At 47.5% G+C, this 26,258-nt stretch overlaps 1 protein-coding gene across 1 annotated transcript in view; it reads right to left on the bottom strand.

Annotated features, from left to right (window-relative positions):
• The window catches only part of DUSP10 (dual specificity phosphatase 10), a 236,066-nt gene that overhangs the window by 91,923 nt on the left and 117,885 nt on the right, over nt 1–26,258 (bottom strand). Inside the window, exon 2 of the mRNA XM_059677781.1 lies at nt 12,635–12,712. The gene's annotated coding sequence lies outside the window, so the exon portion shown is untranslated. The remainder of the gene's footprint in view (nt 1–12,634; nt 12,713–26,258) is intronic.

Genomic DNA, 26,258 nt, shown 5'->3' with positions numbered 1-26,258 from the left:
GTTCGGAATTCTTCGGGGGCGGGCAGGGGGGAGTTAAATGTGTGCACTGAGAGATGACATCTTCAGACTTTACACATGTGTGAGTATGAGCACCCATGGAGAAATCAGAAGGATGCTCAGGGCAGGCAGACCCCTGGATACGGGGAGTAGTGAGGTCTTCATGCAGGAGAAGGAGGGGGGGCCTGGGCTGGGCTCCAGGGGCCTTGCCCTCCTCCTTGAACATGTACCGGTCATTCATTGTACAGAAGGTGGTCATTCCTTGGACAGTTTCCATGAGCCATGGCTGTTGCGTCTCTTGGTAGGATCTTTTCCTTCCGTCAACTTGCACGCCAAGGCCATGTGCTAGCTCAGAAAGGACATTTGTCGCCCTTTCTGGCGAGACACACCTTGAGCTGTTAATATGAGAACCAAATTCCTTCCGCCTTTGTAGACTCTGGTAGAAAATGATACCGCACAGCCTCAATTCCCCTTTTCAGAAGCCTGCTCGGTGTCCCCAGCCCCCAAAAAGGCTAATCCCCACCAGGGCGGCTCAGGGAACATTTGGGTCCGTCTCAATTTCAGAAGGGGTCACTGAGGGCACTTAGAGTGAGCCCGGGGCAAGCAAGTCTAGCACCTCCTTGAACCCCCGCCTTCTGCCCTTGGACAACAGGAAGTTACTGAATTGTCTTCCAACGACCTGCAAACAGCGCACCGGAATTTGAAGAAAGTGAACTGGTTTAGGAGAAGAGTCGAGTGGGTCTGTGTTTGAATTCAGACGCGACTGTGTCAGGACACGTGACTGGGGCGAGTTATTCAACCTCTCTGAGTGTTGCCTCTGCATCTGTTGGAAAGAATAATGGGTACCTCTCAGGGGTGTTGTGAAGCTTAGTCATCTGTGATGGAAGGGCCTGGCCCCTCGTAAGCTCTCAATACGACACGGCTATTCTTAGGATTGGAGTAAGCGGAGTGTGTTTACAGGTTCTTGGACGGGATGGGCAGAGATCAGTGAGGATGAGGATCAAGTTCTACTCTGTGTTCCGTGGGTCAAGGCCAAGGTGAGGACACAAGACTGTCTTGGCCACTGGATCCCTCCGCCGTTGGTATCTTGCTGATATTAGGAAGGGTTAGTACTGTGATGGATGGCGAGAATCAGAAATTGCAGGTGAGCCGGGGCCTGGCTAGGCTTATGGGCTCTTCCTGCTCAGCCCACCGAGCTTGGTCCGTCTCTCAGGGACTCTCTCCAGAGGTGCCAAGCTGGTCGTCAAGGCTGGCTGCGATATGACCATGAAAACCAAGCACGTGTGGTCCCGAAGGCTAGTGCCACCTGCCAGAGTGGCATGGGCTGTTTCCCAGAGGAAAGCAAAGGGGCAGCTCATATCTGCCCACGCTGAGCCCTGGCACCCCCTCCATTCCCCCTCATGAAGAGGGTAGAGAGCCATGTTTGGCCACTTGGCCTTATCGTTATTAATAGACACTTTGGTAATGCCACCTGGGCGAAAACGGAAAGCCCTGGCAGAAGAGGCCATGTATTTTCAGACGACACAGTTTATATTTAGCGACTGGAATTATGCCCCTTGGGAGACATGTAAGAAGAGGAAGCAAGATTAGAGCTAAGCACCTGGCCCGGGCAAATGTCATCTCCCAAAGTGGCCATGCTGGTCACAGGTGCACGCCCAGCTGAGGGAGGCACCGAGGGAGGTGAGGTGCTGAGGGGACAGTCGCCAACGTCAGGGATGGCCCAGTGAGGGAAGGGGAGCCTTGCTGTACATTCACTGGGCGCAATACCTTCGCGCGCATCGCGGACTGATTCGGGACAAGGCGTAGCAAACTGATGGACGTCAGGGTCCTGAGATGGATTCCCCCCCACACGCACCCAGGTGTCCTAAAAACTGACATCATCATTTTAAGGGGAACAGAAAGGGGATGCACTAATTGGACATACGCTCATCACTTGCCTGTGGAGATGTTACAATCTATTCCTGCATCATTTAAAAATTCATATTGTATGACTGCCTCCCCTAAAGCCGGTAATCACTGTTCAATACAACAGCAATCAACCACATGTTTCTCAGCTGCCTGCCACTTATGATCTCATTTTATCCTCCTAATACCCATGCAAAATTTGCTTAATAGCCTTGGGTATTTTAATGTAAAAGCTATTAATACAATCATTGTAGAAATTGTTGTAAAGCTAGAAAAACTGAATCTAAAATATAAAAGATTCCCCCACCATAGAAAACCACTGTTAATATTTTAGTGACTCTGTTTCCATTGTATTTCCACGCATGTTTTACACATTTAAAATATTTTGTATGACGTGTTGTGCGCCATTTTTTCAGCTAATATTATACCATAAGTATTGACCGTGCCAAGAGTTTTTCTATGCAAAATTCTTTGCAAATACCATGTTAAAGCAACATCCAAGGGTGTGCCTTAATAAATTCTCGATGTTTGGAATCTACTGACGGCCAGTATGTTTCTGTTGCGCTGCTTCTGTGGATAAATCACGGTCTGGGGGAGCACTGGGCACTTGCTTTTACAAGCACAGGTATCTGGTCACCTCGTCCTCCAATGCCAGCCTGTGAGAGTGGAATGACCATTCCACCAGCACTTTCCTCCACGCCTGCTCATAACCATGAGACAAAGAGATAGATGATCAACCCAGCCGAGGGAACAAAACAACCGGAGAACTGCAGACCCGCGTTGGTACCTGCAGTCCCATTCAGATATACTTGTACCATGAGATTAAAGCTAAGAAAAGTATTTTATATTTTAGATCAGTGGTTACAGGCCTGGCTGGCGCAACAGAACCGCCTCAGGAGTTTATTAAAGTAAATCCATAGTTCTAAGGTAGAGCTTGAAAATCTGTATTAAACAACTACAGAGAGAGAGAGAGAGAGAGAGAGAGAGAGAGAGAGAGAGAGAGAGAGAGAGAAGGCAAGACTTCTCGCATTGTTTTGAATGCATTTACAACTTCCTTATGGTAACTGCTGACTCTGAAGGAATGCTTGCCAAGGTATCTGTGCCACAGTCCTGGGAGGGTCAATATCACAGGGCAATGCCAACAGGGCAGGTGGGCCGGTGTAGAGTGCTGATTCCCTGGTCTACTGAAAGGAAGCGCCAGCTGATGGACGGGGCGCACAGTAGTCACCTGAGCTCAGGTGGGGGCATGTGCTCTGTAGCTCCGGCCCCTCTCTCTGGATGCCCGGAGTAAGATCTGTTTTGGGTCCAGGGTGTGGAAAAGGAGCTGGCCCTTTAACCCTGGCTTCTGTGGAAACAAGCTGGGAAAGCTAAGCTTAGCCGGAGGCTGCAATCAACAGCTGTGCAAGGTTGGGGTTCAGCTCAGCAGTAACTCATGAGTGTGTTTAAGGTGCCACAAAGACTATTCCAACCACCGCCATGCTGAAATTTGGGGGTCAACCATACGCGTGTAGTTTGGGAGAGTGGTGTGAGAGTCAGATCATGCTCTGGGATCAGGTTGCCTTTCAAAGATGACCTCAGGGTGTCTGGGCTTATGATCCCCTAACGACTTCCAGACTGAGAGTTCCATGTGCGGTCCGGAGGCGGGAGCGCCCAGAGGCTGCTGCCTGCAGAGCCCACCTGGGACTGACTCACGAGGCTGGATTCCCCTCCTTCCAACATCGTGGTTCATCGCGAAGCAGGCCAGGTCTGCCCGTGAGGTGGTGCAGACAGCTGCGGATGAATCAGCGAGCAGATCCCAGCTTGTTCTCACTTCCCCCATTGGCTGGCAAGCTTGGGCCCTGAGATGGAAGTATTGCCTTGCCTCTGGGGTGGCCACGAAGGGAAACAGATGCAATTCCGTCTCACACAGCGAGGCTCTGCTGACTGCTAACCACATTGAAAGATGAGATACCGCCAGGCAAAGTGGGATATGCACTCATCTTGCCTGGAAATGCATCGCCATGGTGCCGGAAGTTACCCTAAGCCAATGGCATCATTTCAGGGAGGCGGTGTTGAGAGGCGCCGTGCAACAGGAAAGGGTAGCTTTCCCTTGTTCAGCAGGCCAAGGAAATGTCCGTGACACCTACGTCCCCAAAAGAAACCTCTCCTGCTTGAGTGACAGGAAAGGAACAATGGGATCCAGAGAAGAAGATGACTAATTAGTTGTGTGTCACTGGGGGCCAAGGTTAAGCTGGGGCAGGATTGCTGGGAGACATGGTCACCACTGTTTCACCCTGCACCTCAAACAAACAAACAAACAAAGCATGTTACCTGGCAGGTAACTCAGATGCTTTGGAAAAAGTCTTTCCCCACTGGTCTAAATAGTAGACTTTCTCTTAAAATTAAAAGGGATAAGAGGTTGGAGTCTTGGGCTAAGCATCATATTGGCAAGGTATGCTTTCCCTTCATCGTCTTCAAGCCACTACGTTAGAAACTGTCGAAGGTTTCTATCAAGCCCACCCCACCATCATGCCACGGGCATTGGAGGTCCCCTGTGCATTTAGGGGACTGGCGTTTCGTGTTCCTTGGCCCTGGGTTTGGTGTTGCCATTCTTCCCTTGGGTTCTAGGGCGGTCCACATGTGGCTCTTCCTTGCTTTCTCTGTCTCTGGGCCTCTGCCACCTCTAATGTCACTTTTGAATCACCCTCATGACTTTCCCTGCTCATCTTGTATTCCAGGATTTTAGAATTCTGTTCTCCCTTTCCCTCGGTGATATGGGGTTAGAACTGTGCCCACTGACAGGAATGTTTTCACTCTAAAAGCCCACCATCTGAGATGAAGTAGATACTGTTTCTACAAAGGCTAGGTAGAAAGACCCGTCAACAGATAAATAGACAGATAGATAGACAGACTGAAAGATAGATGATAGATAGATGGATAGATAGATCTATTGATAACCCTATCCCCCACATTATTCAAGGATCACCCGTGTTCTCAATACTTATAGGCATAAACCGTATTATATATTTTTTTGAGATCTCCACAATGCCCAGGCAAACAGCGAGTCTTGAACAAGTACATATTGACTTCTGCTCTATAATTCCAAGCATCTCCACCTCCTTCTCTAACAGGTTCCATGCAAACCACAGTCTGAGTCCCACACAATCATGTTTCTTTTTTTTTTTTTTTACTCAACAGTCACTTGATTTAACTTGATTGAATAAAACACAGGGGGTTTCACTGGAACTTAACTACAAATTAAGAGCAAAGAATTCGTAGAATCGACTGCTCTTTAAGTATAGTTTAGTCCAGCAAGCTAACAGTTCTTCTACGGGAGATGCCATGCTGGGCAGACGTGAGATTGTGGTGCACACAGCCAAACAAGCAAATAGCATGTGGGCCTCGGAGCATTTACTGTGATTATGCTACGTGAGTAATAAGTAGGTTATTAGTCATTATTGGCTGTGCATAATTCCTAGGCGGTCGGTCCCAGAGCCAGTATAAACAAGCCCCAGACGGCCTCCTTTTGTTTTCTGCATGTGCGCAGACAGAAGGGCTGAGGAAGAGCGATCCCCTCTGTAGACATGTGCTAGGGCTCATTTACATGTACCTGCTGCATTTGCTACCCGGAAATCTAGGGTGTTAAATGGGTCTGAACTTCAGTGTGGCTCTGGGTGCATAAGAGGAGCTAGGAGAAAATGGCACATTTATACAAGCATCAGACTTAATACACTCTGAGACAGTTTGTCTGATCCGGAGCAAAGACACAGATCTATATGGTCACAGAGCACCTCTGTAGCTACATGGGTAGAAAGGAGCTGTTGCCTTACCTGCCCGCCCGCCCCCCCCCCCTGCCCCCGCACTCCCCTTTGAAGCACATTTTCATAGACATTTTTTTTATAGGGCCATGAGGGCTCTTCAGAAGCAAGTTCATGTTGGCAACATAGTGAAGACTGGGCTAGAAGGGAGAATGCGAGGGAAGAGAAATAAGTGAGGATTCTCATGAAATAATGCAGGTATAAGGTGAAGAAGCTATAACGAAAAATCAGCCACAGGAGAAAGACCAAAATTGCAGACACAGGCCTGCGACGGAATCAATAGGGTTCATTGGTCCTTTGATTATACGGGATGAAAGGAAGAGAGGACCTACGATTGATTTTTGATGTTTAGAGGACAGAGTGAATGGTGACACCATTAACGGGGATCGAAGACCAGAGGAAGAAAACAGGATTAAGGAATGATGCATTGGGACCTGCTGTGTTTGAGATTTACGCCTGGCTCTTTAAACACAGTTGAGCTCAGCACGCTAACAGTCAAGGAAGGTATTTGGAAATACGGGTCTGACACGCAGACCATAAAGCATCGCTGGAATATAAATTTCAGAGCCGTTTGAACACCGTGTTATAATATCCTCCCTGGCTCCCAAATTTCATAGACGTTCCTAAGTATCTATATAAAATACCAAAACACTTCACTGCCAGATATAAGACAGCTTAGATCCTAGGAACTGGCATCATCTTGCCCTTCATCTTCCCCAGGAAGGATTTGTGCAGCAGCATTACTTAAGGCGGGGGTGGGGAACGTCCAGACCGAGGGCCATATAAGGCCCGAGATACCATTTGGTCTGGCCCTGCCAAGGCATTAGGGGCGAGGTCATTAAATGTTTGACCAAATAGAGCAGGCTCATTTATAAGTTGATACTTTTGTATGGCCCGTGAATGAGGTTATCAATAGCCAATGGCCCTTAGCAGGAACAAGGTTCCCCACCCCTGACTTATGGTGACAGGAGCTGGAAAGCAGGGAGGCCTGCTAGGAGGTTCTCCAGAAGACGGTTATGTGGGGATGAGGCCTGGACCAGTTTCCTGGCAGGAGGAGTGGACAGAAAGCACAGGACATGCAGGAGACGACAAAGAACAAAAACACAGAGAACTGGGGACACAGTCAAGGTTTGCTGTGTCTGAAAGCTATACCATGAACACAGACTCCAACATTTCTCAGTGGTCTTTCCGCTGGAACAAGGGTTTTTCCAACCATCAAAGGGGATTAAGAACAGCAGGGCCCACGTATCACGGCTCAGTGAGTCACGCAGTCTTTCGTTAAAATGCGTCGTTCACACATCTGCTCACAGTTTAGGCACATGCCTCGTGCGTTTACTATAGCTTGCTTTAGGATGGCGATAACAGTCTCCTGTCAACATGGGTAGTGGTTTGGGTTTGTTTGTTCCTGGAGAACCAACCACATTACAGACTCGGAGGAACACAGGGAGCAATGCTTTCTTCAGCCTTGGGGTGTACTCACCAAGCTTAATCCTGAGCTCAGCCACCGCAGCTTACCGTCCCCTGCCCCGCAAAACCACACAAGCACAGGCCCAGCCGCAGGGCCATGCACTCTCCTGTCCAGGTGACGGTGAACCTGAGTCCCTCTCAGCTCAGCAGGACAAACCAGACTCCTAAGGCCCTCCCTGCCCTGCCCACCTGCCCGGAGCTACTCTCCCAGCTCCGATGAAGGAATAGACTGCTAGCTCCTGGGAAGTGTGTCTTCAGAGAAAACCCACTTTGCATTAGGAAGTAAAATAAAGCACCTCTGCTTTGTAACTGAAATACCAGGAATTCTGGAACGAGCCGCTGGTGAACAATGTTGAGTCGGACCCAGATAATCTACAGAAAGCACGACTACTAAGGGGCTTGGGGTCCTTGACCCTCGAATGGCCACAGCTGGCCTCTAGGTCACGGAGGGAAGGTTAAGCTCTCAGCAAGGTCTCTACCCTGGGCCCAGGCAACAGGCAGTCTTAGGCGATGAGGAGGGGAGTCCAGAGTGAGATTCCCTCCCCGCCCTGAGGACTCCCTCCCTCCACACTCCACTGCCCCTCTCGGCGCCCTGGTCATTTCCAGCTTGCGTTCCAGCTTGCTAGCTCAGTGGCTTTGAGCAAGTGGCTGACATTCTTTGATAAGAAGTTGGGGCAAGAAGTATCAACCTCCTAGATTTACTGCGAGGCAGTGATTTTTCAACGTTTTTCACCTCATGGCACACAGAAACTAATTACTAACATTCTACGGCGCACACATACACACACAAAAAAAATAGGTAGAACTTTGATTCACTCATACCAGACGGCTATTGTTGTGTTGGCTGTTGTCATTTTTTTTTCTTTGACAATCTCAGGGAAGAGAGGTCAGTGCCCCTGACTAAATAGTCAGGTGCTGCATGTTTTAAAAATTCCTACGTGCACACACGGGTTGAAGTAGCTGCTGTAAGGAATGAATAGCTACTGTTGGGCAGAAGTCTCTAAGTCAGTACCTGGCAAGGAGCAGGATTTAATAGATGCTGTTTTTCTTCCTTCCTTGACAAGTATGGAGCAATTTACTTTGCCTCTCTGAGGCTCATGTTTTTATTCGATAAAAACAGGGGTAAAAGGCATACTTCTCACAAAGGGCTGTTTTGAGGATTTAAGAAGTCCATGCAGGGAAGGTGGTTAGTATAGGGTCTGGTATATAGTAAGCACTCAATACTGCTAGCTATTATTATTATTACTACTAGAGGCCTGGTGCATGAAATCTGTGCACAGAGGTGTGTGGGGGGGGTGGGGTCCCACAGCCTGGTCTACACCCAGGACCCCTCATGGAATGTCTGACTGCCAGTTTAGGCCTGATCCTGTGGGATCCTGTGGGATCAGGCCTAAACTGGCAGTCGGACATCCCTCTCACAATCCAGGACTGCTGGCTTCTAACCACTCGCCTGCCTGCCTGCCTGATGGCCCCTAACCACTCTGCCTGCCTGCCTCATCGTCCCTAACCACTCGCCTGCCTGCCTCATCACCCCTAACCCCTCTGCCTGCCTGCCTGATCGCCCCTAACTGCCTCTGCCTCAGTCCCCGCCACGACGGCTTTGTCCAGAAGAATGTCCGGAAGGTCATTCGGCTGTCCAGTCTAATTAGCATATTACGCTTTTATTATTATAGATTATTATTATTAATTATTAATTATTCAACAAGCACTTACAATGTGTCAGATTCTGTACTTGGTGTTGTGGGTACAAAGGTCAATAGGTCACAGTCCCCCTGGAGAACTTTCCAATCTAGAAGTGGCTCAATACTTGCATCAATCGTCCTCAGAGAGAAGTCTGCATCAGTAAAGGTATTGATACCCCATTATCAGCTGTTCATGTACAATAACTGATCAACTACTTAGGACGATGGAGCAGAAGGGACTCAAACCTCCGAAATGTCCTTGGATTGGATGATCCTTAAGGTCCCCTCCCAGAGTTTCTGATTCTAAGTTTCAATGTGGAATTCTATGTCCTATTCCAGGGTCAGATAATAGGGTGGGGGGAAGAGGGACATAGAGCTATGGCCCTTGATGAAAGTCCAATGTCAAAGCCCAACATATGTCTGACCATGCACAGTCACTAGGCCCCAAGACAGGGACCTCCCTGTCCGACAGGGACCTGCCATGACTCCTCTCAGCTTGATGAGTACGCGAGGGCTCTGCAAGAGACTCTTACGGCCTTGGGCCTTGACCTTGCCTACAATATTTTATACCTGCTCCTCACTGAGGTTTGTTTTTCTGAAATGATGGGCAGGGTGGCATGTTCTTGGAACAGCATTTGATGAATGTGTTCCCTGAACTCTCCTCACCCAACAAAAACTCACTTAGAAAAGAGAGTCCGAATTTAGGAAGAGGTGAGCGCAATCTGGGGTTGCAGACTGGTTAGCAGTTTTGCCCTTGGTCTGTAACCCCTTCTCGGGAGCTGTGTCCAACAGCACGACACTCACTGCAGGCCAAGGAGAGACCTGCAAAAAGAGGTGCTCCTACTTCATCCGCCTAGAAATGCCCTCGACACGGAACCAGCGCTTACCCCGAAATTACACACGAAAGACTCGTCCTCCTCCCTCCGGTCGGGTGGCAGAATACTTGCGCATACTCGAATTGGAATGGAAAATACACAATGTCTTTTTGTATTTAACTTATCATTGGTAATAAATTCAATTAGCACACTGCATTTCATTTGTATAAATGTGGTTAATTTTGTGTTTAGTGCCCGCAGAAGATGCTGTATTGCCATGCAGCTTTGGTATGCATCGATATGCAGATCTCACTAATAGATATGCAAATCCCATAAGCCAGACAAACTGAATCACAAAATTTAGCATGTGTTTCAAAACCATCCTTCCGTGTTCACCAGGCTTTGGGGGTGTTGGTTTTGATCCCTGAACGAAACGAGAGATGTCTTAAAGGTGGGAACCATATTTTATCATCCTTTGCACCCTATTCCGTCTTTATATAGTAACAGCTGACGATACTGACCACTTTGTCTGGGCCAGGCATTGGGCGAAAGCTTCCTATACATGTATTTGTGTGTGTAACTGAATCCCTACCACGAGTGATGAAATAGTTATCATTATATCCATTTTACAAAGGAAGAAATTTGAGTTCATAGAAGCTAAGGACACGGGCCCATGTAAACGCTGCTACTCAATTGCACAGCAGGAACCTCCAGATCTGTGGGGTTCAAAAGCTCCTGCTGGGACTATGCAATCCGTTTTCTGTAAGTAACTGTCTGATGATGATGAAGGCAGTTTCATGGCAAGAAAGCCTACCGAGGCCCACTCCACTGAACACCTGATCAATGAGCAGGTTACAGCGGGCAAGAGGAACCTTTGTGACTTCATGTCTTGGAAATCTAGGATTTATATGGGGGGGGGGGGGGCGGGAATTGTAATTATTCTGTACAAAGAATTCTCATTTAGGAGAGGTGGTAAGTTAATTAAAGTGAAAATATGTGTTCTCAAATGAAAATGCTGTGTACAGTGTTGGTTTAAAAAGATCGAGATTCAAATGCAATGTGTTGGAATATGTTTGAGGGGTGAGGTGGTGATGGTAGGAAAATGTATTTACAGAATATTCTATTAAGTTAATAAGGATTCTATTATCTGTTCTTCTTCCTCTTTTTTCTTTTTTTTCAGAGGGACCAGAGATTATTCTATTCGCCTTGAACTTCAGCGACAAATTGTAAGCATACTTTGAATAATTTTCGTTGGGACTATGCAATAGGGCCAAGTTCATGACACAATGATGCTCTAAGTACACTGCCTTATCTTCCCCCTCACACCGACCGAAAAGAAACTTGTTCTGTTTTTAAGCTTTATATTTTGGATCCATTTCATTGACTAGATTTCAGAGACTGCAAGCAAGACTTCTAAAATTATTTTTGAAGCCCCTTTTAAAGAGATCTCACCATAAAAATAAAATAAAAAGAATTCCTGAGGGAGAGGCCGGAAAGTTCTAAAGTATTTTTTTTCGCTTTTAGGTTTCCTGGTGCTGGGGCCTGGCGCACTCTAAAGGTCACGGGCACCCCTATATTACACCCCTTTGCAAACAGCAGCCACATCTACATTGTAAAATCCCTAGAGTGAGAAGCAATCTATTGGCTCTCCATTAAAAAAAAAAAAGAAAAAGATAATTATGATAGGGAACAGGAAAGAGAAATTTTATTTAAAAAGTTAAAATTTTAAAACACCAAAATCGAAGGAAATGAGAAAGGAAGTGGGAAGGTCACAAAAGCTACAGGCATGACCTGTCCTCTGAGCTGAGAAGAAAACATGGGAGGAAGAGGGTGCCTGGGGGGCTGAGCTTGAATCGGGGGACTTCTCTAGGGGAGCCCGGAACCCAGTCTGACCCTTGGGCAACTCCTGTCGTCCTTCATGCTACTGATTATGATGCTGTGTGCGCCGGGACAAAGGGAAATGCTAGTCAAGACCATTTAGCAAGAGTCAGGATGTACCTGGTTTCACTGTTGGGGTCCTGAGCTTTGCCTACCATGGCTAGCTGCATAGAAGTATGTGCCTATGGGACCAGCCCTCCATAAAAGCTTCAGATCCTGAGGCAGGAGTGGGCTTCCCTGGGCAAAGACATTCTACAAACGTCTAGAAAAGGATCATATACTGTGTGGCCACAGCTGGAGAAAAGCTCAGAAGCCTCTATCTGACATCTCTGCGCTCCACCCAACGCGTCTCCTCTTCCTGCTGCTTTGGCCATGAACCTTGGCTATCACAAACCTTAACTGCAGGCATAAGTGAGTCCTTCTAGCAAACCACCAAACCTGAGTTGGTCCCAGGGCGCTGAGACAGAAACTCAGATAGACTGAGCAGTGTAGTGAGCCAGAGAAGCAGTGTGACCGTGAACGTAGGAAAGAGGAGGACATTAGGTCTGGCATCTTGCTTTGTTATTTTCTTCTAGGGTCTTTATAAAATCCTTTCATTTGTTTTAAATCCAATTCGGTCTGTGCTAAACCCGCACTGGTTGAGCCAAGTGCAAAACTGAGTCTGTATCATGCCATGTTTGGGGGAGGCTGCTGCTGAAGCTTTTGAATCTTAGGGTCATAGTGGAGTCTCGGGGTCTAAAGCGGTCCAGTGTTCTGGAAGGGAACTTTGACCCTCTAGTCCACACGAATTACGGCCAGCATGCTCATTGTCCTGCGAAGGTAGACAGCTCTGCTGGCCTCTGCCAAACCAGGGCACGAAAACAGCCACTCACCTCGTGCCCAGCATCTCTCAGTAACCGAGAAGCCCCACCCCCTCCGAGAGCCTTCCCTCTCCTCAGGGTCTCTCCTGGGAGCCAGGGGTTCGGTCTTACCACTTATACAACCTGCGGAACCTGCCTCTTCGCAAGAGAGCGCCTTCCCCCATCCCCTTCTAGCAGATTCTATTCCGCTCCAGCCCTGGGCCTCCTCCATCCCCGGAAATCTTATCTCTCACCTGTGCAGGCGAGGCTTCCAGTCACCACGGCCTCCTTAGAGAGTGTCGTCTGGGGTCTGGTGGCATCAGCTGTGGTCCCTGTAACACAAAAGCCAGTAATAACTATGTTAGTCTGATAATAAAAAGCCTTGGGTACCTTCTTAGGCTACAAAGGGGAATAAACTTACATCAGCAAGAACAACACAGAAATTAATCTCACTGCAAATTATCTTGCTACATTAGGAAGACTCGATCTCTACTTAATAGAGGCAATTAGTCTAGTAGATAAATTACTCTGCTACAAAGTAAAGTAATGCAAGTGTCGTCATAAAGGTAACATACAAACAGACTAAGTAGTATGGGGGGCAGGAGGGATTGGAGGACATTGTGGGGGTGCTGCTATGAGGGGTGTCAATGGACAGGCTCAATTTCTCTGAGCAATTAAAGCCAGTTTATTTCCCCCACGCCAAGACCCAGAAGTATATCATTATAAAGAGGCAGCAAAGAAAGAATGCCAATCAGTTGGGCATTACCTTCAATGAGAACATAATGAAAGAGAGGAGACTTGTATTGGGCATAGAGCAGCGGTTCTCAACCTGTGGGTCGCAACCCCTTTGGGGGTTGAACGACCCTTTCACAGGGGTCGCCTAAGACCATCGGAAAACACATATATTGTTTTTGTGATTCATCACTATGCTTTAAGTATGTTCAGTTTGTAACATTGAAAATGCATCCTGCATACCAGATATTTACATGACGATTCATAACAGTAGCAAAATTACAGTTATGAAGTAGCAACGAAAATAATTTTATGGTTGGGGGTCACCACAACATGAGGAACTGCATTAAAGGGTCGCGGCATTAGGAAGGTTGAGAACCACTGGCGTAGAGGAGCTTTCTATCCAATGCAAGCATCCTCCTTGGTAGCAGTCTTATTGGCTCTCTGCAGAGTCAGTGAAAAATGTTAGTAAGCCCTGTCCCTTGTGTCTGAAGATCGGCCATGGATAGCCGTATGGTAGAGTGGAAAGGACATCAACCATGGGATTGGAGAAACCTGAGCTCTACTGGGTGGCTTTGGACAAAATACCGCTCTGAGCTGCAGGTGCTCTCAGAGAATGGAGACCGCTATGTTTATTTTTCAGGGTTCTCCTGAGGTTTAGAAGTAACATCTGGCACATAGTGGGCACTTAGTAAATGGCAGATAACCTCATTTCCTCTTCTAGCTGACACAGGCAATTTCTTTGTTTTTAAATATGTTTTTACTGATTTTCTTTTAAGAAGGGGAGGGGAGGGAGAGGGGGAGGGGAAGGGGAGAGGGAGGGAGACATGGATCGGCTGCCTCCTGCATGCCCCCTACTGGGGATCAAGCCTGAAACCTAGGCATGCACCCTGACTGGGGAATCAAACCGGAGACCTCTCAGCGCATGGGAGAACACTCAACTAGCTGAGCCACACGGGCCAAGGCAACACAGGTAATTTCTTATCTGGGGACAGGGCACGGGGTTAAGTAATAATCCCCAGCCATCTCCTCCAGGCCCAAGCTTCTAGCCATTGTTGGTGCTAGCCTTCTTTCTCTTTGAACTCCTGCAGCCATCCTGGGCACAAGTTTATTATCAGTAACACCTCCTTTCCTGCTTACTGGCCCGCATCCCCACTGCTGCTCTGAGCTTGTCTGAATCTCCGTACACACTGCCTCTAGCCTTTTTCCTCTCTGCCTCACTATTTGAGTCCCATTTTCTCTGACCAATGACTCACTTACTAGTAAGTAGGCGGCACAGGGCCCGTTTGATTCATTCCTCTGTGCCAACGTTCTAATGAGTGCTAATGGGCAGCCTGCCCACATAGGTGAGCATCGGGTAAGTGGAAGGCATGTAACTGAACATCCCAGGGAGTAAAAAATCAAGCTCAGGGGAGCCTGGGCACCCTCTCCATCCTGTGTTGGGCTGCTGCTTCAAGCACCCAGGCCCTGAGGTAGACACCAAAGGGGGTACAGACAGAGAGAGGAAGAGCCAGCTGAACCCCCAAAATAATGGCCCGAATGAAATGGAGTGCCTCAGGGGACAGATGTCATTGGAGAGTGGGGAGAGAGAAGGAGAAGGAAAGGGAGACAGCAAGTAGGAGGATGAGGAACAAGAGGGAGGAAGGAAGGAAATGTGAGAATTTAGGGGATCTGAGTACAGAGCGGAGACCCAAATGAATGACATGGAAGATCAAGTTGAAGGGCTCTCCAAAGCCCAGAGCAAATATCTAAACCTCACCATCAGTCACACAAAGGGCCTGAAATACGAGTCCCTTGGGGAGCTGGATCGGCCATGCAGCTCCTCAAAACTCTAGGCACCGCGGCCAATTCCAAGGCGGAGAGTTTGGGTCTCCTGAGCTCCCGACTCAGATTCCGATGGCGGGTTTTCGCCATTACGTCATCCTGCATCTGGGAGCTAGTGTCTATCCCTCTCTGCCCCGGGTGAGCAAGCTGCAGGGACTTCTGTGTCAGCCACAGGAGCTGGGTTGAGGAGGCCAGGGACAGGCGTGGGAAGAGGCAGGTTATTCCCCGAGATCTCCACCCGGAGACTCCCAGGCCACACTTCTCCAGAACATTTCTCCTCTAGAAACTCTCACGTCAGCTCCAGTTGCCTGCCTGCCAGGCCCTCGCCTTCCTTCTGCAAGTTCAACTGTTCGTTCTCCAAGACCCTCAGACAGACCCTCGTCCCTTCAAGGGCACTGCCAGGGTGGGTGTGTGTTGTGAGCCATCCGAGGGACCGGGCACCCGCAGGAGCCAGCTCCGTGCCAGGACCACGTGACACCGGCAGGGTTACTCACTTGGTTGCCCTCCAGCAGGGGTAGCTGGGGATACCTCCCTAGAGTGACTGTAGTGTGTATCATTGGGGCGACTCAGCCCAAGCCTCTTTCTTCCTAAAATGGGCATCTGAGGCCAGGCCTGGGGGTGAGAGTGTCCATCAGACCCATCTATGGCCAGGAGAACACAGAACCCACCCCCAACACACACACACACACACACACACACACACACACACACCAGGGAAGAATGAAGGATGGGGTGGGGATGGCTTTCAGGCCAATGGCTCAGAAACTCAGAGTGAAACATGAATGTATCCCAGAAGCTTGGGTGACAGGTGGGACTTTGCGTCCAGAACCCCAAGAGAGATCCGACTCAGCCACCTAATAATAATCTTTTCACTTCAGATTTCCACTCATTCCATCTCACTGAGGGCATCCTCATCTTCATTGGGTTCTTGTCATTTCTAGGGCCTGTCAATGACTTAACCCCGACGAGAGGAGTCAAGACAGGCACAGTCTCAGGGCCGGTTCCGCCTGGCCTCATGGTCAAGGGCAGGACTCTATTTCCTTGGTCTGAACAGGTCATACTGTCTGTCCACGTTGTATAGTTGTGCCTGTCTAGTCCTGTTCGCTGGTGTTTCTGTCACTTACAAGTATAGTTCTCATCTCTCCGACCTGCTCCTCCACAGTGCAAGCTTCCTCCTACTGTTCTGAGTCCCCATGGCAGCCAGGGCAGTGATAAGCACATAGCAGATCCTTACTCAACACTTGTTGCTTGTTCCCAATCTTAAACACCCGAGAGAAAAGGAGTTTCACAACCTCACCAGCTGCCAAATCCAGAATCGAAATCCATTTAGAAAGAGCTTTGGATGGCAACCCTAAAGCCCTCATTTCACATACCATCTCTTACTCGGTTTCAGAAACAACATCTCCAGTGGAATGGGTTCATTTCCATCTGCTAGCCTCCCCGTGAACTCTGAGGTGCTCAGAGTTGGTGTGACCATTATAATCCTTCCTGTAGGTTTACAACCACAACTGAATATCTGTTCAGCGCTTAACCACGTACAATGTGACTTCACAGGTCGGGGTACCTAATGCTTCACACTGTGGCCGGCGTACGTGGGCCTCTCAGGTCTTCACCAGCTGCTCTGAAAACCATGGGTGTTTTCACTGTGGTCCTACGGCCCTTTTGGCCTCTCCTGGTTCCCACCCTCGTTCCTCTTACAGGCATTGTCCCTAACAAATGCTCTGGCTCACATCCTGTCTTCACACATCCTATGCTGGCCCCTTCCCTGGGTGTCCAGAGCAACCTGCGTCTCCCTCCTTGAGAGGACCGCCTGTCCCGCCTCTACCTCATGCTGTCTGCCCCTGTCTCTCTCTCTCTTAGTCCTGAATCGCTAACCGTAATGTAATGAGATCAGTTTTCACATACAACTAGCACACGTGCAAAGTTACAATACAGGTGGCAGCCTTCATAAAGGTCGAGGTAAAGCTGTTTTGTAAGAACTCAGGGGCCAGCTTTCAAGTCTGCTCCTTTGTAGAGCCTTCCCTGACTAGGACAGAGCTATCACTCCCATCTCCCACTTACTTCATCTATACCTCCAAGCAATTATCCATGGCCCAGGGATTTACTCGATTACATCTTGGCCCACCCCCGCCTCCCAATTAGGAATTCCTCAGGCTGGATCTGGGTCTTATTTATCTTTGTATCTCTGGTTGGTAATCACTGGCAAGGTTGTTGAATGGATTTTTCCTCATTGAATCCCTGCCTGGTTTGGACATCACAAAACAAATACTAACACTTACGGAAGATATGACATAAGCACTAGTGCTCCTCGCATATCCCACAAGCTCTACCATATCTCTCAATCTCCCTTGCATTTATGATGCGGCCATGTGACTCATTCTGGTTCATGAGTATGAGTGAGTGAAGTGATGCTGTCAAAAGGGCTACCTTAGCCAGTTTGGCTCGGTGGATAGAGCGTTGGCCCACAGACGGAAGGGTCCTGGGTTCAATTCTAGTCAAGGGCACATACGTTGATTGCAGGCTCAATTCCCAGCCCTAGTAGGGGCTCATGCAGGAGGCAACCAATCGGTGTGTCTCTCTCACATCAATGTTTCTCTGTCTCTTCCCGCCCTTCCACTCTCTCTAAAAAAAAATCAATAGAAAAATATCCTCAGGGGAGGACTAACAAAACAAAAAAGGGGGCTGTGAGCTCGATGCATGCTCTCCCTCCTGCCCCTGCAACTCCGAGGTAGCAACATTTCAAGATGGAAGCAACTCAAAAGTTTCAACACAATTGAAAGGTAGCCACCAAGGAGAGGAGACTGGCCCGTATCAGATTTATGAGAATGAGAGCTAAGCCTTAGGGATATGGAGGTTTTGTCACAGCAAAACTTAGCCTCCCCTGTCTCATGCTGCATGTGAGTTTCACAAGTTGAAAACATGGGTAGGAGAGAAAACAGAACATGATAGTGTCATTGGACAGTGAAACCTTTCCATGCCCTAACATTTCATACCAACAGAATTTGTGTCATGGATTTGATGTCTTCAAATCCATACTCATTTCTGAGGCAACACAGCCTTCCCCGCTATATCCGTTATATCGCTTGAGAATCCAAGGTACAGGGAAGTTAAAGGGATTGACTTCTGGAATGATGAGTATGATTAGCCTGAGAACACAGACCTAAATTTCAACTAAGCTCTTTCTGATCCCTCTTCCTAGATGGAAGGTCCACTCCCCCAACATCTGTGTCCTCTGGGGTCAGCATTCTAGGAAGAAGGCTGACCTCTTTAGAAATGGCACCGACTTTGCTTCGCTAGAGCTAACTCCGCTGAAAAAGATCTGTTTGGAAGCCACATGGTGGTAAAAAGGTTAATAGTGAATTTGAATTTTATTTCCAGGCCGACATCCGGAGCCCTTGGGGAGAGGTTGCAGCTGCCCCGTGACCCAGATAATTCAATATCAGGGTGAGCAAGGACGTCTTAGAACATTCTGTTCTCCCCTGAGACCAATTAAAATCTGTAGGCATCTTTCTTGTTGACCAGGCTGACTTACTAATTGAAACAGAATTGTGATATTTTCATCAGCTTCCCCTGATCCCTCTCTACCTTGCCAGCAAAGAGAAAGCTGGGTGATCACAGGGCTTTGAGCATACGAGGCCCAGCGAACAGATCCACTCCCACCTTAAACCACGAAATCACCATTATGCACTGAGTAAGATCCCAAAAAGGAGGGTGTCAGGTTGAAAGTATGGTGATGTCCCCAAATCTCAGTCTGGGTTGATCCAGATAAGCAGAAGCTAAATACCAAGACACCACCTTCAGGATGCCCGAGGAGCAATCAATCTGTCATCTTAGCTGCTGCTGTGCCAATAACCCATCTCTTGGCCCCTCTCTTCCTAATTAACCATCCCTCTGCCTGGCTGATTGGGAAAACTCCTAGTAACCAAGGAGCAAATGTCCGCTCAAGCCCGACAAGATCCCTGGCCTTCTACTGAGCCAGAAGGTATTTCCTCTGGGCTTGCAAACGGCGTTCCTCACTTTCAATGACCATATTCAGCGTGGACCACACACCACTTGGTCCTCTCCATCACTGAGAGAGGTAAAGACCCTCCTCCTGGCACCCCTGCTGTTCTTCCCGCTGTCTCTCTGGAATGGTAAGAGGGTGACAGACATAGTCAGTCTAAGGGACACCAGACTCTTCCCAAATACCAGCGTTCTGTACAAATACCAGCGTTCACTCGTGTGCAGATCTGCGATGGACCTACACCCAGGGCCCTGGAGCAAGAACTCTGTTATCACTGGTGCCAACTTAGCTTATCAAAATATTTCTCTGTTGAGCAACCAAGCAGCCAGTCTTCGGGACTCTTGGCCGGTGAGGTAATCGTTTTGGCTGGAGCATGCCAGGGTTGCTGCTGGGGCAAATGCCCATGGGCGTGCTAGTAAGTAGGGCTCAACAAAACTTGTATTTTGCAGGGTAGAAGGGCAGGGCAAGGGGCATGGCCCTCTGCCATGGAGCTGTGTACTATGCATGTGTTGAATCGAGTCATTCTTGTGCCTGATACTGTGAAAGGTGCTGAGGAAAAGGGCAGGGACCAGTTACTTGTTATGCCTTCAAGGTGTGTCTATACACTTCATTTTGTATAAACTGACAACTTCGAATACATACATCAGAAAGCAAGAAAAAATGAAAATAAATGAGTTAAAGTACCCAACTCAACAAGTTGGAAAAATAACCCCGAAAGGAAACAAAAGGGAGAAATTAGTAAAGACAAAAGCAGAAATTAATGTTTAAAAAAAAAAAGCCACAGGAAGACCAACAATAGATCCAAAAGCTGGATCTTGGAAAAAATAAACCAAAGAGCAAAAACAAAACTAGATAAACTAATCAAGAAAAACTATTGGAGCACTCATTAAAAAATATAAAACGGGCATATGGGAAATAATTACAGAAACTAAAGAAAATAAAAGAATCACAAAAGCATTTTTTTGTTCAGTTCCATATAAATAAATTCCAAATAAATTCGACACCTTCTAAATTCATTCTAAGAATTGAGCATAACATTGATACCAACAGTACACAAAAATGATAACCATATCCCAGTGATACTTATTATTTTAGATGCAACATTCCTTAATAAAATATTAACAACAACAAAAATGAGTGGCATGTGAAAGAATCATACAGCATAACCAAGTGGGATTTATTCCAGGAGGTTAAACTATCCCAGGATATCTTAATATTAGGAAATAGGTTTAAAAAAATTTATCATAATCGTAGAATCAAGGAGAAAAGTCAAATGATCATCTCTGATGTTGAAAAGAAATTTGGCATTGCTGCAATTATTGATTTGATGAAAGGATAGTCCTCAATATAGGAATAGAAAAAGACATATACCATACATATACACGTGTGCATATGGTAGAAAAAAATGTGTGTGTGGAGACTAGATGTATACCACTGGCTCTCCTTAGTCTCCAGCCTTTGAATGTGGACTGAATTTCACCACTGGGTTGCCTAGGCCTCCAGCTTGCAAATAGCAGATTGTGACATTTTTCCTCCATCATTGCATAAGCCAATGCCTCATGATAAATCTCGTTTTTTTAGAAAACAGAACCAGTAGGATATCTAAGGATGTGTGTAAAACAGAACAGAGAACCCTAACTAATAATACAGATTTATAAAATAAGCCCAGTAGCAGGAACGAAAGGGATACATATCACCATGTCACTGTAATAAATTACTACCCAATGGAAGGAGACAAAAGAAGGGTAAAAATGGAGAGATGAAACTGAAATTATCAGTATTTGCAGTTACGATCGCTTGCCTAGAAAAACCCAACAAACTCAACTGAAAAGGCATCATCTACATGAGAGAATTCAGGGAGGTTATGAAGGACAATGTTAAGATGTGGAAATCACTGACTTTCATATATGCAAACACCAATAAGTTAGAGCAGATAATGGAAGATCTCATTAGACTAGCAACAAATAGTGATACTATTTCTAAAAATAAATATAAGAAATGTGCAAGGGCTACATATAAAGCACTTTAAAATGTTCCCTAATGACAGAAATAAAGACTAAAACAAGTGACTATGCCAAACCATAATTTTAAGAAAACCCATCATCAGAAATATATCAATTTTCCTAAGTCAATTTGAAATTTTAATGTAATTGTCCCTGGGTTGATGAAGCTTCGGGGAAGCAATCTATCTTATACTCTCATACATTGCTCGCAGGAGTTCAAATTAGTACAGCCTTACAGCAGGCAACTTGGTTCATGGTATCTACAAAATGAGATGTAAACATATTCTTTGAATAATGACCCCTATTCAATTCATCTCACAGAGACACTCATGCAAAATGACATGTGCAAAGTCATTCATTCCATCCCTGTTTGTAATAGCGAAACTCCAGAAATAGCCTCCTGTCCATCTATGTATATATATAAAAGCCTAAGAGACCACCGACCAGCTGACCAACTGTTCGGTAGCTATGACGTGCAATGACCACCAGGGGGCAGACGCCCAACGCAGGAGCTGCTGAGCGACAGCAACTTTGCAGAGTGCCCTCTTGCACTCCAGGACCCTTGGGGGATGGCGGACTGCCAGTTTTGGCCCGATCCCCGCAGGCGAGGCCGAGGGACCTCACCTGCCAGAGGGACCCCACTCACTCTGCAGACGCCCTTCGAGCCCCGGTGCCACCCGAGGTGCAGCCGGGCCAGGAGGGACCACGGAGAGTTGGCTCCAGGGCGTGTCTGGCCCATCTCACCCACTCCTGCCCTGCCAGCCACCTTCTAATTAATTTACTTTCAATGTGCACGAATCCATGCACCGGGCCTCTAGTACATTCATAACATTGAATATGATGTGGTTCTAAAATTTAGTAAAAAAAAAAAAAATGAGAGGCCCTAACTGGTTTGGCTCAGTGGATAGAGCATCAGCCTGCGGACTCAAGGGTCCCAGGTTCAATTCCAGTCAAGGGCATGTGCCTTGGTTGTGGGCACGTCCCCAGTGGGGAGTGTGCAGGAGGCAGCTGATCGATGTTTCTCTCTCATAGATGTTTCTAACTCTCTATCCCTCTCCCTTCCTCTCTGTAAAAAAAAAAAAAAAAAAAAAAAATCAAAATATTTTTAAAAAAATGAGAGACTTCTATGTACATGGATAGGGGAGTATCTTCAAGATCAGTACTAAGACAGAAAATAAAGACAGAAAAACATGCAGAGTAAGTTACGTATTCATGTAAGAGTCCGTGGGTCAGAGGAATAAACATGCATATGTCCCGTATATGCAAAGGAAATCCCCAGGCAGATACACAAAAAGAAATTAGCAACAGTTGCTACCACTTTAAGAACAGGAGTTGACACTGGGAAGCATAGAAAACAGGAGTACAAGGGGAAAATTTAAGAATATATAGCTTGAAAATTTGGATTTTTGATCCCTATGAGACTATTACAATTCAAAATATCAAAATTCTTCCCACTTATTGTTGACAGTAGTACAGTATTAAAAACCAAATTTTTAACAGCGATAGATAAAATAAAACACTTAAATATAAAAATTCAAATGGGAGAAAAGTTTGGTTAATAAAGATTAAAATACTAACAACTACTGAGGGCTTAATGTGTGCAATGACCTGTTTGAGGCTCTTTACATGTAGTAGAAGATAGGTACCAGGATTATTCTCATGTATAGAAGAGCTACTATTATCCTTACTCACAGATAAGGAAACTGAGGCAGAGAGAGATGTTTCATGTCCAAAGTCACAAGCGGTATATCTCCGGAGGCGTGCAGGGTTAACTGCTTGGCTGAGCCACCTCCTGACATACAACATGATATCACGTGGTAGTGACACCACCCACCCACCACCACCTCCACTCCCAAACCCCTGCCCCTCGATACCCCACTCTGCTCACTAGCTGTACAACTGGAAAAGTCACTCCGCACATACAGATTCGACTCCCTCACTTGTACAATGGAAATGATTCTACCTGCCCTGTCTTGAAAATTCGCCAGGCGCTCATGTGTGGTTGTGTGTGAAGGGAAGGCAGGTGGAAAGGCCCAGGAATCAATTGGAAAAGACGCAGTGATCCATCTTCCGGGGGGTAGGAGGGGGTTGGGGGAGAGTTGAAAAGCAAATCTCGTCTTAGCCACTGATTTCCTTGGTAACTCTCGGTGAGAAGTTACCGCGGGTAAAATTCTGGGCCCTGGCTGTAGTGAAATAACAGTGAAGGAACGAAATGATGTATACTGGCAAGAAGAAGGAAAAAAAGGTAACTTTCTAAGAAAATGGCAATGGTCACATCCAATATTAGCCACTTCGAAAATCGTGCGACATGGGAAGAGCCAGGAACGCCAGCTCCTGGGGACGGGACTGGACGGCACAGCGGCTGGGAGCACAGCGCTGCCCAAGCCAGGTGAGGAGCCCGTTCAGAAACGGATCGCCTAGGGCAGTGGTTCTCAACCTTCCTAATGCCGCAGCCCTTTAATACAGCTCCTCATGTTGTGGTGACCCCCAATTTCATTTTTACAAATTGAACATAGTTAAAGCATAGTGATTCATCACAAAAACAATATGTAATTATATGTGTGTTTTCCGATGGTCTTAGGCGCCCCCTGTGAAAGGGTCGTTCGACCCCCAAAGGGGTCGCGACCCACAGGTTGAGAACCGCTGGCCTAGGGCTTCGCTGGAGTGGGTTTCTACGAAGTAGGGGCTCTGTGGCTGGGGGAAGGCCGGTGCCCAGCGAGGAGAAAGCTCCCCGGCCCGGTGACTCCAGGCTGAGCCGGACGTCGCCGCTGCCTGGCCTTTGTGCCGCGAGCATCCCCAATACCAGAGGGGTCACGAGTCCACTCTGTGTCCAGAGGTCACCGGGGTGCTCCTCCTCACGGGCGCCTCGCCCTAACTCCACTTGCCGCACGCAGTCCGCAGGCTCCCGCGCCCATTCCCCACGTTTTCAGCTTCCCTGCTCTGCCCCTTCTGAGGTTGTTCTTTCTCCCAGAAGCCCCCTGTCCGGCCACGACCCAGCATTCCACACATAACAAAGAGGCATGACCGGGGTGTGATCGGCCAAGGAAATATCCTAGGGTTAGAGAAGAGATTGGAGACAGGTCTCCAGGCCTGACCTCACCTCCTATTGTTGGAGTTTTTCAAACAATCTCTCTCTCTCTCTCTCTCTCTCTCTCTCTCTCTCTCTCTCTCTCTCTCTCTCTCGCTTTCTCTCTCTCTCTACACACACACACACACACACACACACACACAGAATCCCTAACATGGTTTGCTTTGGGGTGTGCACATGAGGAGGGCTGTCATGTACACTAGACCCCTGAACAGCATGCGTGCACTGCTGGTGGGAATGCAGACTGTGGCAGCCCCTGTTGAGAACAGTACGGAGTTTCCTCAAAAAAACTAAAAATGGAACTCCCATTCGGCCCAGTGATCCCACTTCTAAGAATATATCCCAAGAAACTAGAAACACCAATCAGAAAGGATATATGCACCCCTATGTTCATAGCAGCACAATTTACCATAGCGAAGATTTGGGAACAGCCTAAGTGCCCATCAGCAGATGAGTGGATTAAAAAACTGTGGCACATCTACACAATGGAATACTACGCTGCTGTAAAAAAGAAGGAACTTCTACCATTTGCAACAGCATGGATGGACCTGGAGAGCATTATGCTAAGCGAAACTAGTCAGTCACAGAAAGATAAATATCACATGATCTCACTCATATGTGGGATATAATGATTAACATAAACGGATGAACAAAAACAGATCCAGAGACAGAGAAGCATCGACCAGACCATCAAACCTCAGAGGGAAGGCAGGGGAGGGTGGGGGTAAAGGGGAGAGATCAACCAAAGGACTTGTATGCATGCATATAGGCCTAACCAATGGACACAGACACTAGGGGGGTGAGGGCATGAGTGGGGGGGGGTGTATGGGGGAATATGGACACATATGTAATATCTTAATCAATACAGAAAATTTTAAAAAATGGATTTTTTTCAATAAATATAGTAAACACATTTTCTCTTCCTTATGCTTTTCCTAACAACCTCTGCTTTGCTCTAGCTTACTGTATTGTAATAATACAGTATATAACACACAGACAAAATATGTCCTAATCAACTTATCAGTAAGGCTCTGGCCAACAGTAGGCTGTTAGTAGTTACATTTGGGGGAGTCAAAGTTATGCATGGATTTTCAACTGCACAGGGTCGGGGGGCAGGGGGGCAAACCTGGCCCCTGCATTGTTCAGGGTCAAATGCATATGGAAGTCAATCATCATAGATGTCCATCTCTTGCTGAGGCTGCTGGATGGACAGACACGCTTCTGCTGGTGAGGGTGATCTTGGATTTTTTGTGCCGTCTCCCCCAGCAGTGCGAGCATTAATTTAGATAATGTGTGCAAGGCCCGCGGAGCTGTTCGGCGTCAGCATGACACAGCACTCTGCTCCTCAGGCTAGGAGCCTGGCGGCAGCCAAGTGATTTCTACCATCGCGGCCTGTCGTCAGGCAAGGAGGAGGGTGCAACTCGAACATCACCCTCACGTCCGTCTCCCTGAGCGCCCAGAACCGACGCCTCGGGATGGAGATGGGTTTCCGCAGCGGTTTCTGTGTGAAGTGTGCGGACGTGACTGCGTCTGGGGAGGTGCTGCAGGGAGCTGTCCCAACCCACCTACATCATCCATCGCTGGATTTCCAGGAACCATTCACCTTGGAACATTTCTGCACAACAGCTGAAGGAATAAACAGCCCAAGCACACGCACAAAGCCCACCAGACATTTCACAGACAGACAGACAGCCCTGCAAAGGGACAGCTGCCTAAAATGCGTGCATTCCCTTGGTCCTGGGGAGAGATGCTTTTTCTCCGGAAAATGGCATTTGTATCTAAACCTCCTATTTTCAGACAGGATTGTGTTCGCAGCCCCGCAGCCCTGGGCGACGCAGACAGTGTCCTGCAAGTTCAACCATATACCAAACGGATCCCTTTTATTAAAATTTCATTTCCCCGGGAGTGCTCCTTGGAGAGAGAGATGTGCAGAGGAGCGCTAGGGAACCAGTGAACCGACAGCACGTAAGTCTATCGCGCATATTAATACTCCTGCTGACGCATTCACCGCGCACTTGGCCTACGCGTCATGTGCCAGGGGGTTAGGACGTCAGCAGCTCCAGGGCTTGCGAGAGTGGTTGTCCTTTTTTTTTTCCTCTTGCCTGCCTCCTCCTCTCTTGCTTTTTACATCTAATAAGAGGAGGAGTGAATCAAAGTTCTTATGTCCTCACCCCCTCTCTGCAATGCTGTAGTTTTAAAAGGGCCTTATGTGTTTCCTCTCATCCACA

Source organism: Myotis daubentonii, chromosome 20 (assembly GCF_963259705.1).
Source record: "Myotis daubentonii chromosome 20, mMyoDau2.1, whole genome shotgun sequence".
Taxonomy (NCBI): Eukaryota; Metazoa; Chordata; class Mammalia; order Chiroptera; family Vespertilionidae; genus Myotis; species Myotis daubentonii.
This window is presented reverse-complemented; position numbering and strand designations above follow the sequence as displayed.